Here is a 16688-nt window from a genome sequence, read left to right on the forward strand (position 1 = left end):
TCTTTGTATTTAAGTTCTTTTTTGGCTTACACAACTAAGAAGAGGAAAATTGTTTTCAGCCTCCACCTGTGTGTGTATTCCCCCATTGTGCAAGCAAGAAAGCTACAAGTGAGACTCCTTCCTTCTCTCCCACAATCTTGACAGCACCATCATGATGATTGAATTTTCTCTTAAGGTTTGTATTGGTGGGATTATACTTTCACTCGAAGTAGATTGAATTTTGGGAGAAAGGGGGATGCTAAAGCTTTCTCCTCCCCCTAAATGAAGTGACTCAGATATTGATTGAGTCAATAAGACCTCTCTTTCTTAAGGATATCAGACTAATATGCTTAGGAGAATGTCTCCTAATGATTTCAACTCATTATCTAGCCCTTTCAACTCTTTCTTAATGTTGAATCTCGGCTTGACAGTGTCTATCGGGAAATACCAAATCTATTTCAATGCTCTTTTGCATAAACTATGACTGATTAGTCCCTATTAGCCAAGATTTGGAAACCACCGCTTATTGGCCAATCTTGGAAAATGCACCACATGTCAAGACCTAAAATGGGTCTAAAATTGGCTCTAGGGCTCTAGCTATTGCTCACCAGAACACCCTCACATGCAGCCTCGCAGTTAGGAGCACCTTGTGGTCATATACTACTCTAAATCAATAACATATTTGTATCAATTATAATCCAACAATTCTACTCTTTTCGATTCCACAAAGGGAGTATCCCAAACATACACGTGTCTAACACCCCAATTCACACACATAAAGAGCTTCTCCGAGCAAAATGTTGTGCCTTCTATGGCTCTCCTACACCTTGGGGATTGGCCCTAGGATATGCTATCTTTCACAAAAAGCATGAACGTAACAAAGGTCCTCTCATAATATAAACATAAGCATCCAAGAGACTATATATATTCCTCAATCGATTTCTACCCAAATATCACACTAACCTACAGTAAAGGGAAATCTTGCACTCTCAATGTTGGCCATCACCTAGACATACAATTGTCATGCAGCCCCAAATTTATTTTAAAATACCATGTTTAGATTGCACATGCAAAGTGTATGGAACTCCATGATTAGAAAACTTAACTAAGAACCAGCCAACATGAAGTGTACAAACATTCTTCTCATGATTTCCTTGTACTTGCATCTTACTATGTTGCCAAGGAAGAGCACCTTGCTAACCCGTGCTACTGAAGCTCTTAAAACTTATGTGAACCACAGCCTATATGTTAAAATATGCAAAGAAATTGGTGAACTTAATCCAATATATTTTTATTTCATGCCCACATCCTCTACCGTTCACATTTAGGTTGATTTTGCAAATGTAGGGAGATTTGTGACAAATTTTCATAGAAATGAGCTCTAAAACACACACTTTAACACATAATTAAAGGCAAACTGAGGCAAATCCTCATGCTTCATCTTCATTATATATTCACAAATATTTTTCTACTTTTTTATGTAATAAAATATTTTTTCTTAATTTCTTTTTCCTTTTCACTATTTCTCATGAATTTTCCTATTTATTTTAATATAAATTATTTATTTTTTTGATTTTTTTGATTTACAGGACTTATGTGTGTTGGTTGGTATTAGTCCTATATGGCCTCAAGGACCAACCCCTGCAATTTTCAACCCATTTCATGCTGCTTGGGATTGTCCCTCTTCTTGATCCCCGTCAACCGAACCCTTCTTAATTGTTGCTCCCTTGGACTTCAAGCCCCCATTTGAGGTCCATTCCACTATGATTGCACCTCTCCTTCCCCTTTTGCTGACCCCCTATCCTCTTAGGTATGTAAACCCTATTGTACCTTGTTTTGATCAATCATTAAAGCTCAGCTCAAGCTCCCTAAACTTTGAAATCTTAGCCCTCAAAGATTCCCTTTCTTGTTGTGTCACACAGGGCTAGGACCGGCAGGACCGCGTGCATCTCAAAGCCTTCCCAAAAGGCGTTGACGTGCAAGGACTTAGGCACGGAGTGCAGCGTCAAACTTGGCAATTGCATTTCTGCATCCTGGTCTCGAGGGTCTTCTGTGACCCGCTCTTGTGATCCTTTGACCCACTGCTTAAGGTCTTGCCATAGGGTAGGATGCTGCTTAAGCAGATCTCCTAGGCTAAGTATTACAGGGGTGGTCACTAGCGTGGTGAGGAGATCCTTAGATACTCATCCTTCCCCTAACCTAGAGTGTCCATGGCAATGGAGGCGGCTGATCTGTGGCTCTGTCATGCCAAGGCTTTGTCTTAGCAGCATTGCTTGTGGCGTAGTTGCTTCTACCGACTTAGGATGAGGCGGTGATGTTGGCATGCCTACGCTGGAGAGATCATTGATCTCTTCCTCTATGATGGACTCAGCGTCTTTGAGATGCTGTTGAGCCTCCTTCACCCATTCCTTTACCTTTTCTATAGCCTCTAATTATCACTTCGGATGCGCGTATTCCCCTACCTTAGCGCTTCCTTTTTTGGTTGTCTTAGGGGTTGAAGTCTCTGCCTCCGCGTTTGAAACCTTCTTTCCCACAGGTATAGTCGTAGCACTCTCGGTCTTTAGTGCGACCTTAGCCTCCAATCTCTTCTTTTTCCACCTACGGCTTTTCTTTCCTATTGAGGTTGTGTCAAGATTGCTAGGTCCTAGTAGAGAGATGTGGTCCTGCTTCATTTGGGCTTGGGTCATAATCCGCAATGGAATAGGTGTGGCCTCCCCATCGGGGTTTTCGACACCAAACAGCCCCAATGGGACAGATGGCCAGTTGGCTGAGCTAGAGGGAGGCTTTTGCTTTGAGCAATCTATGAAAAGATGGGTGATTCCGCACTCTATGCACCTTTGGTCAGCCTTGTCCTTGTTTTGCTACTCCCTTTCAGGGCAACATAATGAGAAATGACCAGGGTGTCTACGAGTCCAACAAGTGACTGGATCCTGCGGCTGCCCTCCTAGGCCTCTACCTCGTCCTCGTCCTAATGCCATCTCCGGCACGGGTCGATAATCCATGAGGACCGCGTTGCCCTCATCGTCATCCGAGACGTAAGGGTATATATAGGTCTCTTCATCATTCGGCTCCTCCACGTAGTGTACTGGAGTGTTACTTGGTGGGTGGGTCACATAAGGACCAGGCGGTCTAGGAATGCCTGTAGGATTTATGTCCATTCTAGGGATGGTTGGTTTCATATCGTTAGGCACGGGAAGAGCCAATGGGGCTCCCCTTCCGAAGAATGGTTGCGGCCTGTTCGCTAGATAAGGTTGGCCGTAGGGTTGCGAGTATGGAAGTCTTCTTGGTAATCTACAATACGCGACATCATGGCCGAACCTACCGCAGTTAGCACAAGGTCTTGACCTAGGGTCTTGACACTCAGCCGGCAGGTGGTTTCCGCCACAATACACGCATTGGACATGCGGGTGCGTTGGTCGTCTCAACATGTCTTGTAGCTTGGCTAATTCCATCTTGACCTCAGGCAAGCCTTGGTTTGTCTCGGTGGCCTTCCCCTTATCTTGGGATGATAATGGATTCTCTTAAAGAGACTCCTCACATGGGTCATGTAGTTGCGGATATCCTCCTTCTCTTACTGTTTGGTGTTCATCAAGCGTACTAGCAGGTTATCGGAGTATCTGGGCTCCGCGAATCTCTTGACGAAGAAATCCTTGAGATTATTGAAGTTGGCTCGCTCTACAACGTCCAGGCTTGTATACCATCTCCGACCCTTGTCGCCTAGGCAAAGCCCGAATGCTTGCGAAAGTTGAGTTTGGTCGTTGAGGCCGTTGACTTCGTAGACTTTCTCAAACTGCTCAACAAAGCTGTATGGATCGTTATGCGGTTGGTACTTATCGAGTTGCTTAGCAATAATCGATATTTTGACAGTGACGTCGCTAGTGCAGTGGCACTCTGCTCTACTGCGGTGTTATCAAGTAGCGGCTTCATGAGAAGCTCGCTCAATGTTAAGTCTCCCTCTAGTGCTCTCTCATGGTCCCTGTTCGGTTTCGGCCAGCCAAGTTTAGCATTCGTTGCACCTCATGCAGCTCCATGCTTTTTCTTTGGCTTCTAGCCTACTGATCCCTATTGTACTCGGCTATGCCCTGCAAAGACTTGCGGGCTAGCCTTCTCTCCTCATCTAGGATTCCTCAGCGTCTTACACACTCTCGCTTGTTTTGGGCCTAATAAGCTTTATTGCTCAAGTCCTAGTCATTCTAGCGGGTTCTAGGGTCTGCGCTCCTTCTTGCCATTCACTAGGGGGTCGATCACTGGTCCTTTGACTCAATTTCCATTCTCAATGCATTAGGTCGCTGGGGAGTGCTCCAGCACTGTCCTCCTGTCCCTTGGTCTTGACTCCTATGTCGAGAACTGCCTACAAGGCATTCACCATGTTGTCCTAGAGCGGGTTGCGCTTTAGTCAATCGTTGGGGTCAATTTTTTATGTTTTTCACCTTTTTTCTTTTTTTAAAAAAATTAAGGTGTGTCCAACTCTGAGAATCCGACGTCCGATTTACCAGTGGTCCGATTTACCAGTGGTCTGAAACTAGGAATCGGACTAGGTGGGTCCAAGTTTGAGCCATCAGAGTCTTAGAATCGGACGGGGGTTAAGTGCTCGATTTTCGAAAATCGGACAATTGGTCCGATCGGACCAGACCTATGGTCCGATTGCTGACATGTCCTAATTTGTGAGTCCGATTTCCTCGATTGGACAATCGGGCTAAAAGTCCGATCGGATGGATTTGGTCCAGTGTCTGAGTGCCCGAGTCCGAGTGGTCCGAGTGCCCAAATCGGACGGGTTGTTCTAATCAGACGGTTGTTTGAACGTCCGATTCTCAAAATCAAACGTCGGAATCTAAGAATCGGACACTAAATCGGGTGCCCGATTTCATCGACCCGAACGCACTTTCGAGCATAAATTCGTCCAAAATCTTAAGATATCGATGATTATAGACTATAAGATTCACGAGGAATGATGTTGGAGTGATGGGGGAGATATCTATATACCTGGGGATCGCCGATAGCAAAGTCACTCCTTGCCCTGATCGATCGAACGGGTCGCCCAAGCTCTCTCTCTCTCTCTCTCTCAACTGGTTGCAAATGAGGATTTCCTTGCCCTTCAAGAACTTATAACCCTACTGGACATTACCCGGATGTTACCGATCACTCTCCTTATGATGCCTACACATTCAAATGTGCATTTCCTCCATTTTTCCCCTGTGTTTCCCGATTTTCTCCTTATTGTACAGCAGCAAACCCCATGCCTCTCGGGTGCGATTTCCTACTGTTAACCTACTCTAAACGCAACACAAATCAAAAGTAAAAAACTGAACTAATTTCTCCATGTTTTCCAATCATCAAACAACCAAAATATCCCAAAATACTTACCTGTTTCGAAGATAAAAAACACCCAAACTTCCTACCTATCTCAAGCTCCGTTTCGGGGATGAATATCCTACTTCGATGCTCGATATGAGGCGCGCAAGTGCTCAAGCTTGAATTCGTTGGTCCTGGAAATGGAACCAAAATGTGGGAGCTTTCGCTCAACCGCCAAGACCGACGGACCGCTTATTGTTTTAAGCATTCCAAGTGAGCTCTAATGGCTATCTCTCACCTAGCGGACACACCATTGATCCTACAAGTGTAGTGAGCCTACCTTGATGCTTGACCGAGCACCCTCCTCTCTCTTGCACTCTAGTAGCTCCATGATTCTTGATGCTAGCTCAAGCATCCTCAAGCCTCCTCCATCTCCAAGTTCCATCCTCCATAGCCGCGCGTGCAAGGGAAGAGAAGAGAATAGAAGAGAAGAGAAGAGAAGAAGAGAAGAGGAGATGGTGAAGAGCTTCACCCTCTTGATCCCTCACTCCCACACACACTCACTCCCTCACGCTCTCACACTCCCTCTCTCAAGAGCACACACAAGCAAGAAGGAGAGAAGAAGAAGACTCTTTTTGCGACACACCAAAAGAATGAGCTTCTCATTCACTTTTCAACTTTATATATAAAGCCCTAAATCCTTTTTTGGCGATCATCCCCTTTTCCCTTTTTTACATGGCCCAAAAAGGATTTGGGACTTTGTAAAAAGCTCCTCTGTGCTGCGGGAAACACAGTAACAATGGGGTTTGCAATCTAGGACTTTCCACATCTGCCATGTAGCGGAAGTATTCTGACCGTTCCCACTTAGGACCGAGGGCTTTCCCTAATGGTCATTTCCTAAACGTCAACTAGCATCGAACCCGAGTGAACTACTTTACATAGAAACGCCAAGTCCAAAGCGGATCCACGCTGCACTTGGTTCAAGGAGAATGGGAAAGGAGAGGGATGCAAGCTCAACCTCTCTGTCATAAAGCATAGTCCCATTCCGTTTCCCTAAAACAGCGTAAATCAGGATTATTATAACTTAGACTTTAGGTCAACGCCCTTGTTGTTCATGTCCTTTGAACGATCTTTGTGCTGTCCAACCCGTAGGCTTATCCATAAGCCACCCGAAGGCTATCCAGCAATCCAGAGGGATTACTATCCAAGATTCCGCCCATAGACTAGTATGCGGGCGTCGAGATCCCATCCCGAGTCACGTTGGCCTCTTGTGCAGGGCCTAGAAGGCGACGGATTTACGGCTAGAGACCCCCTGGTAGCCAAGCGTCCTCTTGCTCCAAGTAGCCCTCAACGGAGAGACCTCTCGCAGCAAATTCGGTCCTCCTTCTCAGTGCGGTTAACAACCCCCTTACTTAGGGTCAGGCAGGCAGTCGGGGGTAACTGAAGCTACCTCTCCCTTCAGGCCTTCAACCTGAAGCATTAGATATTCATTCATCCTTTAATTTTTTGAGCAAACAAAGCAAGCAGTGCTCTTTAAACTGTTACAAGCACAATCATTTACAGTGGTCGTTATTTTGGCCAACTGCTAAGGAGCGAATCCTTCTTTCCGAATGCATTCAACACTCGATCCGGGATCAATTGCAACTTGGCAAGATCCCCAAGGGTTTGTTTGTTAACCCTTTTATCCTTGGGTTAGGGCCGTACCCTAATAACACGACTTAATCAAAACCTTAAGATTAATTAACAGTAAATATGTTATTCTAATTTACTGATTGGACTTTTGCTTCCAAGCAAATATCTAATCCCCATATCTTGGTTACTTTACCGAAGAGAGGTACTATATCAGCACGATTATTCATCCTCTTGCAAGATAAACTTGCGTAAGAATATGCCAATCTCATTTCGAGGAATTGGCCATTCCCTTGTGATCAACTCACAAGATCATGCGATATTACAACTTATTGCACATGTGTCGCATCAAAACTATGGGAATATTTTACCATCAAATGGGGTCTCCTAATCACGAAATCATGACTGGATAGGAAATAGGGTTAGAGTGTCTTCATAACAATCCGTTTCCGATTGCACTAGGCCAACATTGTCAGTTCTAAGGTTCCAAATTCAAATCGAGTTTCATCCTTTTAGCGAGAGATCCTTAGGGTAAAAACCCTAGGCCATCTCTTGTATGTACGTCCTAGAGTCCCTACATTCCATGAATGTGGGCAAGTCTTTAGGGTATAAGGGTTTCAGCTTTGTCAATAAGAGCGATATGCGGTTTATTCCTTCCATGCATAATCGAAGTGTACTATCATAATTTCGTCTTGTAAAGATGGGCATTAGTTCTAATTTCATTACTTTGCAATGCATAAAAACCACTTGCTAGGAATGCATAGAAATCTTATGCTCACTTTATTTTGTTAATTTCATTGAAAAATACTAATGACCAAATCCCTCAATTGTGAGCTATTAGCCAAAGTATTCTCAATCGAGAAAACATACATCCTCATTTCATAAATGATCCATGCACAATTGAAATATTACGACATAAATCAAATTTAGGAAGAAAAACCTGGACTTGTGGTGAAATGTCCACATGGATGTTAGGAGATGATCCTCCTGCGGTTGTGCCTTGTGCCTTCTTAGAAGCCATCAAGACTTCGACCTTCTCGCCTTCGTCGCAGATTTATGATCTTGGCCGTCTCCTTCGCACGCGAAACTTCCTTTGTGATTTGGCCTCCTTGATTAATTTCTTCGTCTTTTGGAACCGGCTTTAGAAGGCTTGATAGGTTTCCTCCTTAAACTTCAAGGAAGAAGGGGTGTAAAAGATTGCTTTGGGAAGGCAAATGAAACGCAATTTTAAAAGATCCCAGGGTAACAAGAACCCACTTGAGAGGAAAATAGGGAAGGGGGTTTAGAACCTCGAGCTAATGGGAGCTTGTGGGGGAATCCAAGGGGGGAAAAGGGCTTAATTTCTGAGGTACATGGGCTTTTGAAGGGCTTGGATGGAATGAAAAAAAAAGGGGGAAAAAAGGGGGTGCTTGTGAAGGGTGTAAATCCCGGGGGGTGGGGTTATAAAAACCCGCTTTGCAAAGGCAATAGTAGGAAAGGCCCACGGGAAAGGGGCTTTGGATCCTTGGGGGGGGGGGGGGGGGGGAGGGAGCTTCAACATGTGGCGAAGGGATTGAAGATGGATGCCAGACGATCAGACGGTGGCGTTCTGGTGGCAGCTCCGCGAGCTTCTCCTTTGTCTATGGCAGCGATTCGGCACTCCCATGGAATGTTACGGGGTTTGCGATCTAGGACTTTCCGCGTTTGCCATGTAGCGAAAGTATTATGGCCATTCCCACTTAGTACGGACCTGAATCAGGGCTTTCCCTAAATGTCAACTAGCATCGAACCTGAGCGAACTACTTCATCTACGGCAACGATTTGCTCCCTCTTCTAGCTCTATGGCAGCGTCACGATGACTATCGCCTCCTCCCTCAGGACCAACTTTACGCCCTCTCTCACAGCCCTCCACTGCAGCGTGATGGCTACCCACTCTTCTACTCCCCTTCCACAAGCTTTTATAGCTGAGGGGAGGGGATCCTCCCTCCCCCACGCGGCCTTACGCATGGCCTTCACCCTTTTGCAAGCTCCAGCAAGGATCCTAATCACGCTTGTTATTCCCCTCTTCTCCAGCACGACAGTCCGTTGGGGGAAAGGGGGATAATTAAAAAAATTACCATAATTTCAACAATTTTCCTTTTGGCCTCCTATCAAGAGGAGGTTCTTGTGAGGAATGCCGTTTAGAGATCAGAGATATTATAGTTTGACATACATATATGTGTGAGAAACTAATATTAGTCATAAGATGATAACAATGTAATACCCATATATACATGTATGTGTGTAGGTTTGATCTGCACATACATGAGTGCATGAAGAAAGGTTATGGAATGATGATCCATGAATGTCTGTACTATGTTGAAGAACCAATGTTTTGATCATTTTAACAAACCATGAAAGAGAATGGTCTTTTTCTTAAATATTAGTGAATAATAGACCATAGATACAGAAAGATAACCTTCACCAACACAAATGGGTGAGACGTCAATGAGATGTCGTCCATTATTTTAAGATGCAAGAGTGAGAGGCTCATATTCAGCAGTAAAGTTAGAAACATCAACTTCGATGGTGGTTGATGTGGTGGAAGAGGATGCGACCATCATTGATGGATCAGTTGTGAGAGTACTTGTTGAGGTCCCATCTTTATACAAGGAGTTGACATCATCTCCCATATTATAAAGTTCGCACTCCACAGTCCAAGCATTGTCATCACATATGATCAAAGAGCTCAATAAATAGGAAAAGAAACTATGTCAGCATAGTTGCACAACATAAGCATGTCTATAATAGTACATACTCAAAACAAGCAGCCACTTACAACATTGGTGACACCTGTATCATCGATGAAGACAATCTCTACACCATCAAGGGAGTTTGATGATGCATCGCAGCCCGCAGTGGCTTGGATCTAGTACACATACATGGTATAGAAGTGAGTATGCAAAGAAACAAAGCAATACAAACAGTAAATTGAGAGTGAACCGCACACACAATCCACATACGGTAAGGAGTGACAGTAGCAGGGATGGTGAGATATCCAGCCTCGATCAACTAACAAGTTGACTCTACCGCATCTGCCGAGATAGCACCCCAGAATAATCCAGGTGTGCCTTGAGCCAACAAGGCTAACGCCAAGAGCGATATCCATGACGAGTTCTCTGGATAGCCACTGTTAGGAGGCTGTAAACCCACAGCTACAATGTGGCATCTACTTCCTCCATAATGTTGCCATAACTGATGACAATGGACATGAATGCTATTAGGATCAGATAGAGGGGGCACTGGAGGCGCATTGACGCGGCCGCCACCGATGATACTGACTAGTATTTGTAATGATTTGAATCTTGTTCATACCTAGCCACGAGGGGTATATCACACACGTATAACACAAGGAACTTTAAACACTTTTCCATATAGTAAAAAAAGAGAGATTTTCTAGATACTTATCAAAGTATCTAGAAAAAGTCTCAACTAGTAAAAGTGGAACACTTTACAAGTTAATGATCTAGTAAAATATTTCTATATAGAAAATTTTTAAAATTCCTAGTTGATGATCTAGTAAAATATTCCTAGATAAGAAAACTAGTTGAAACTACAGATATAGTAAAATTTTCCTATACAAGAAAACTAGTTGGAATTATTAGTACAAGCCATTATCACACTAATATCTCGTGTTAAGAAAACTAATCACGATTTGTTCACAATGTTGTATTATTAGCAATAGAATTGTGATTGAATTCACTAAAAAAGTTGTCTTGAACACTACATTCTCTCTGTAATGAAGGTGGGAAAAGCATGGATTTTATGTGGAAAATGGATGGGAAAATAGTAGGGGAAATGTGAGAAATGTGGGGGACTATATAAGTCAACCCCAAAAGGATTGTAAGGTACCTATTTGATTTGACATCTAATCTCCAACTCAATCGCCTTCCTTCCTCACCTGTGCTCTCTCTCAATTCACGCTACTCCTATCTCCCCTTCCTTCTCTATCTTCCCTTGCCTTCCGTGGCTTTCCTCCATCTCCCAATTCCCCTTCATTGCGTTGGTATCAAAGCCTAAAATTCTGGCACCTACAGAGCAGCTTTGCATCAATGGAAAGAACTATTGTTATCTAGGTGAACCAAGCGGAATCCAGTACGTGAAAGAGAGTGCAGGTCGATTGGAATCAAGGCACTCAGGGCGGCCAAACTCGCTCACGCACCGATTCCACTAGTGAGCCATTCCGTTTGCTTCCGCCAATCACGAACTCAACATTTCGTTTGGAGAAACCAACAGCCTCGCTTCAACCGTCACTTCTCTGCCTCACGTCGCCCTCACTGCTCTGTCCATTCGCTACAGTTCCGTGCGTCTTTTTTTTCTGTTCACGTCACCATTACTGCCTGCCATCATCTTCGCCAGTGTTGCTCGACCACGAGGTAGTAATACGCCATCTCCACCGGCCTGCAATCTCCACCACCCCGCCATCGCGCCATCTCCACCGGAATACGCCATCTCCACCGGGTTCCATATCCACCGGATTGACAATCTCTTTGCGCTTGTTTGGTGCACCCCTCGTTGTCATACACTGTCGCGATTCCATCGTTCCTTTGCCACCATTTCCGACACCTGCCCGCGCCTTCCGCTGGCCACCATTTCCACCACCGTTTTCATACCTTAGACTAATTTTCTAATCTATTTCCTAATGTTAGTAAGGTTAGTTAACCTGAGGGGTAATTAATTCGTTAATTGTGAGTTAGTTTAGTTAGTCTAGTCCAAACAGTCCTAGTTAGGCTAGGACAGTCCTAACGGTCCTAGATAAACTAGGACAGTCCTAGCAGTCCTAGCTAGGCTAGGACTGTCCCAGGACTTCCCAAAAAAAAAAACCCTCTTTTTGGGCACTTCTACAGCCGTGTTCTGGGCCCTTCTCAGCCACCTTTGTGGCTCATTTCGAGCATTCTCTCCATCCTCTTCACCGAGTTTTCTTCAAGCCTCTTCATCGACTCCATCACGCACTCATGGCCCCCAAGCATGCACCCCGATCAGATGAGACGTTTCAGCATGGCGATTGTGTTGCTCAGCAGGAGTAGATGCCAGTTACAGAGGGTGTACCTCCCTCACAGCTAGTTCCTACTATGCCTATAGACAGTTTTTGGATGCATTGGCCTCGATGCTTCAGGGGGCTTTTCAACAGATGGGTCAGTAGTTGGGGCAGCAGCTCACCACTGCTATGGCTATGCACGATACAGTTATCACCCAGATGGATCAGAACATTAGGCAGCAGATCACTACTGCCATCAGTATGCATGATAAGGGTAAGCAGGCCGCACCCCAGCACGGGGATCAGTCGGATAGCCAGGGTGATTTTCCTAACCCACATAGGGGATTTATGGGGCTGATGGCCGTCGCACTTATGATGCTGGTTCTATGCATGCACGCCAGCATGGGGATTATGTTGATATAGGTGATGCCTTTCATGTGCCTTCGAGCACTTGTTTTTCTGATTCCAGGCCGCCATTTGGCTCATAGATTTCATTGGTTGAGCCGTCCATTTTGGGCCGGCCTACTGGCATATTTCCGCCCACGGCCAACATGCTTGGATTGGGTGTTGGGTTTCAGGGCAGTTGGGAGAGAGGCCAGTCCTCTTCTCAGCCTTTTTCTATGCCACCCACTCACCGAGATTGTTTAGGGTATTCCACCCACACAGATTTAGACAAGCACTCAAGTGGAGGGGCAAACAGATGGAGCAACACCCATTTCAACTGAAGACAAGAATCCTACACAGCAAGAAATGGACTGCTATGAGAATGATAGAGAGAAGGCTTAAAGACAATTTGTAAATACCATATATCAGATTCAGCACCCAGTTGTGTACATTGCTTTCGTCTACCAAACAGACGGCTACAAGAACTTAATATAGAGTACGAGACTACAGTTATGAAGACCTAACTTCCATTTCACAAGACATCTTGGGTAAATTCTGATTCAGCAACTTTCTAACAGAATCTGACCGAGTAGAACTATGGCTAAGCAAGATACAACTAAGCAGTTATTTACTAGATCTAGACTGAGCTTCAACACATGGCACAGCCTGGTGGTGGATTTCGAAGAAATTAGACTTGGATCCATACATCCTTTGATCAGGCAAAATGCTGGCCATAACAAAAAACTACTGCTGCATCAGTTCTCAGGAGGAAGATCAGAAACCTGCTCAGCTTGCATAGTGGAAGTGACATCACTTTTAGGAACATCCATCCCTGCAAACTCCTCCACCTCTGGTAGATCTGTAGTTACTGGAATAGAAGCTAGCTCTGCAACATCCTCATCAGGAATCTCGAGTTCTGGTGCTGATACATCCACCACTACTGTCTTCATAGTGAACTGATGCTTTAACTCCTGCACCTGCTCATCCAATGCCCTGAAAATATATTCATATTTGAAGTAATACACAGAAAAAAACTCTTGGTTGCATCATCTGTTCCTGCTGTAACAGTTTCAAGAACATCAGGCTGTATCAGAGCTAATGTTGGAAGATCCAAATGAGGTGGTCTCCCCTGAAATTTTTTTAACCTGAACCCATTAATAGGTTTTTCAACTCGTGTGCCAAACACATAAGCAACCACAAAGGTTCCCTGACCTAAATCTTCAATAATCTGATACGGCCCTTTATACCTCAAAGTAAGTTCAGTGATATAAGAACTGATAAACCTATCCTCTTCCAACTGCATCAGATATTTGCATCTATGTTGGACAGACAAATTTGGACTCATCTTTTCAGCTGTTACCCTCAAACTGGGTGCCACATATTCCATTGGTACAACAGCCTCTAACCCGTAAACCAAATGAAACGGAGTCATACCTGTTGTCACCTTAAAGGCTGTTTTGAAAGACCATAAAGCTGAATCCAATTTCTCATCCCAGTCCTTCTGATTTTCCACCACAATTCTTTTGAGGATTCTTATCAATGTCTTATTAGTACTCTTTGTCTGACCATTCGCCTGAGGATGGTAGGCTGTAGACTTCTTGTGCATAATCATATGAGTACTAGTCAAATCAACAATCACAGCATTAAGGAAATGAGAACCTCTATCACTTACCAACTCCACCGAACATCCAAATCGTGTCATTATATTGTGGTAAAGAAATCTGGCTACACTGGCAGCCTTATTATCCTTAAGTGCTACTGCTTCAATCCATTTTGTGCAGTAATCAGTAGCAACAAGAATATACATGTTCCCTCTTGGAGTGGTTGGCTTAACTGGTCCAACAAAATCCATGCCCCACTTTTGGAATGGTTCTAAGGGCAAAACTGGGTGATCAGATATTCTATCTGCATTATCTGGCTGACCACTCTTCTAACAAATTACACAACTTTTGGCAAAATCAAATGCATCCTTCAATACAGTCGGCTACCATAATCCAATGTGCAAATTTTTCTTCCCTGTAATCTCACCAGAAAAATGCCCACCTGCTGCACCATAATGTGCTTCTTGCAATATAGTTTTCTGTTCAAAATGTGGCACACATCTTCTTATTATTTGATCTATGCCTTTCTTATAAAGTGCTCCAGCAATCACCAAAAAAGGCCTAGACTTCAAAGCAAACATTCTTCTTTGACCTGGGGTGAACTTAGTTGATATAGTTCCATCAAGCAAAAATGATAACAATTGATCATACCAAGAATCCGATTCAACAACCTGAACCTCAAAAAGTGATGCATCAGGCAATTCATCATCCACACCAATGGGTGGTTCACCTATTTCCAACCTACTAAAGTAATCTGCAATAGCATGTTTTTTCCCTGGGATATGAACTATCATAAAAGCAAACTCTTGTAATAAAAGCATCCCCCTGGCCAACCTTCCTATCACAGCAGAGGTTTTTTAATCAAATATAACAGAGCCTAATGGTCCACATGAAAAATGACCCTGTTCCCTAGTAAATAATGTTTGAATTTATTCAGAGAATAGATCATGCCTAAAGCTTCCCGTTCAGTCACAGCATAATTCCTTTCTGCAGATGACAAAACCCTGCTAGCATAGTAAACTGGCCTATACCAGCCCTTCACCTTCTCCTGCATTAGAACTGCCCCAATTTCCATATTCGAGGCATCAACAAAAATATGACAAGGTAAAGACCATTCTGGTGATTGCAAAACAGGTGCAACAAAAACCATCTTCTTCCATAACTGAAAGGACTTTTCCTGAGGCTCAGCCCACACAAAAGATACATCCTTTTTAGTTAAATGTGTCAATGGTACAGGATATTTCCTGAGGCTTTCCTTATTTGTACAGGACATTTCCAAGAAGGGGAAGCTGCTGCATTTTATACAAGGCTTAAATCCCTCTGTGGCTGCTGATGTGAGAGCTCATAATCCTCAAACCATTGAGCGAGTAGCCCATCTTGCTGAGGCGTTTGAGCCAAAATATAATGGCAAGTATAAGCATTTGTCAGGTAGCTCCTATGGTACTATTTATGAGGCTGATAGGAAGACAAAGTTTGTTGATTAGATCGATAAGAAATCAGCAGCTGCCCCCTTTCCACGATATCCAACGGTTACTGGGAGTAAAATGCCATATGCAAAGCCATACAGGCCCATGGATGCAAAGTCAGGTGTCAAACCCAGTTCTGGTTTTGACAAATCAGAAGTTAAACAACATTCCAGGGCCATAATGGATAGTAGGAAAAAGGCAAATTTATGCTTTAGGTGTAGAGAGAAATGGACACCTGAGCACTGAGATGTGTGCAAAATGAAGAATGTCAACTCCACCAAACTCAGCATGAAAATTGAATTATCAGATGATGATGAAGTGGCTGATGTAGCACACGCCCATGATGTCTCTCATGAGGAATTGACAGGAGCTCATGATGCAGATGAATCTCCTGACCAGAAGCCACAAAGGGGACTGCATTTCCCTTTGATCCGGGTGGGGCTATTGAGCAAACCACTCGTGTGATGCATGAGATTGATATTCAACCTACATGTGGCAGGAAAGGCCGTAAGCCAACACTCTCTATGTTGGAGCATCAACCTACAATGCCTTTTCATGTCAGAGGTGATGCTAATGGTAATGTCCCTGTGGATGATGAGAAGATTTATTGGGATGCCCAATCTACACTGTATACCATCTCACTTCATGCCTTGATGGGTGCCAAAAATGCTGACACAATCAGGTTGGAATGAATGATTAATGGCAGATCTATTCATGTATTGGTAGACAGTGGTAGCACTCACAGTTTCATTAATTGCAGAACATTGCAAAGAGTGGGATTGGTTGCTACAGAGATAGACCATGGTCTGAAAGTGGATATATCGAATGGACAACATATGATCAGCAGACATTGTTGCCTGGATGCCAAGATCAAGTTCTCTGATGATTATGAGTTTGCAGGTGATCTTCTGGCATTGGATATGGGGCCAATAGATGCTGTCCTAGGTTGTGATTGGCTGTAATCATTGGGGAAAATCAGTATAGGTTTGAATGCCTTATCTCTTGAGTTTTGCCACAAGGGTAGAACTGTTACATTGCAGGGCATTGTGAATCAGAAATTGCAGATCATTTCAGCAAGGCAGATTATGATGATGAGATAATGATCATTGTAAGAGCAAATCATGCAGATTGTGATGATGATGATAATGAGATAATGATCATTGTCAGGTAAAATCATGCAGAGTGTGCAGAATATTGATCATTATGGGTCAGTACCTTAAATGGGCCTGAATTTGGTGTTGATCTAGCAGGTGCTTGATGGGGGTGATGATCACATGCACTACTAGCTATGGGAGATTGTTTCAGCTGCTGGGTGTATACTGCAGTGCTGCTCAGCCACAT

General features: G+C 43.9%; 1 pseudogene; it reads left to right on the top strand.

Moving 5' to 3' along the window:
- The first annotated feature begins 14977 nt into the window (after window positions 1-14977).
- On the top strand, window positions 14978-16447 carry LOC148035391 (uncharacterized; annotated as a pseudogene).
- Window positions 16448-16688: the final 241 nt, after the last annotated feature.

The sequence above is a fragment of the Lygodium microphyllum genome, chromosome 6, assembly GCF_053477565.2.
Source record: "Lygodium microphyllum isolate KBCC chromosome 6, Lygodium_microphyllum_v1.1.10, whole genome shotgun sequence".
Taxonomy (NCBI): domain Eukaryota; kingdom Viridiplantae; phylum Streptophyta; class Polypodiopsida; order Schizaeales; family Lygodiaceae; genus Lygodium; species Lygodium microphyllum.